Source organism: Crocodylus porosus, unplaced genomic scaffold (genome assembly GCF_001723895.1).
Source record: "Crocodylus porosus isolate Cpor-Errol unplaced genomic scaffold, CroPor_comp1, whole genome shotgun sequence".
Lineage (NCBI taxonomy): Eukaryota > Metazoa > Chordata > Crocodylia > Crocodylidae > Crocodylus > Crocodylus porosus.
Genome location: NW_017728886.1, coordinates 6,843,552 through 6,844,847, shown reverse-complemented (window position 1 = coordinate 6,844,847; position 1,296 = coordinate 6,843,552).

Here is a 1,296-nt window from a genome sequence, read left to right as displayed (position 1 = left end):
TGCGTCATCGTGACGTAATCCCCACCCCCTATGTCACCCCATGCCACACGTCGTCATGACGTCATCCCCGCACCCCTTCACCCCATGCCACATGCCACCATGACATCATCCCTGCACCCCTCCCTTTCACCCCATGCCACACGTCTCCATGACATCATCCCTTCACCCCCTTTCACCCCATGCCACACGTCATCATAACGTCATCCCCACACCCCGTTTTACCCCATCACACGTCATCATGATGTCATCCCCGCACCCTCCTTGCTACACATTGCCATGACCTTATCCCTGCATCCTGCTTTTACTCCTCACCGTGATGTCATGTGACCTCATCCCCCCTGCAAGGGGCCTCAAGGCTCCAGGTGCCTCTGCTCCTGGGTGAGGCCCTGCCTGCAGCCTAGCCCTGCTTCGTCCGGACGGCACCGACTTCCCCAGCCTTCTGCTTGGCTTCGGATGAATGCGGCGACCGTCACCCAGCACAGCCACGGCGGCTCCAACCTGCTCCTGGAAACGTCTGAGGACGGGCACCAGGACCACCCTTGGAGTCGGGATGTTCCTGCTCATCTCCAGCCTCAGTTTCCCCTGCTGCAGCTTGAAGCTGTTGCTCCTCGTCCTGTCCCCTGTGGTCATGGAGAATAGCCCGTCTCTGTCTTCTCCGTCTCCATCTTCTCTGTCTCTTTGAACGGTTGAAGACCGTGATCAAATCCCCCCTCAGTCTAAATCTGCAGTTGCTCGGGTATGCAGGGGGGGTCAGGAAGGCCAAGGTGGAGACGGGGACTAGGACTAGCTTCCCGGATCAAGGACAACAAGAAGTCCTTTTTTAAATATATAGGGGGTAAAAAGGAGGTATCGGGTAATGTGGGGCCCCTGCAGGACACGTTAAGAAATCTGGTCGTCGCACCAGACGACAAAGCTAACATAGCTAACATATTAAATGATTTCTTTGCCTCCATTTTCCTAAGCAGGGACCAGAACAGTCACCCCCCGCTGGGCCCACCTCGGGCCCTGGGGAGGCACACCCAGGCTAAGGGTCAGGGAGGATCTAGTCGGGGAGCGTCTGGAGGGACTGGATGTGTTCAGATCAGCTGGTCCGGACAATCTCCACCCCCAAGTGCTGAGGGAATTAGCTGTGGTCATTGCGGGACCCGTGGCACGGCTGAATGAGCACTCGTGGTGCTCTGGTGTGGTGCCGGAGGACTGGAAGAGGCCAATGTGGTTCCCATCTTCAAAAAGGGAGGAAGGAGGACCCGGAAAACTATAGGCCAGTTTCATAGATTTCATAGACATTAGGGCTGG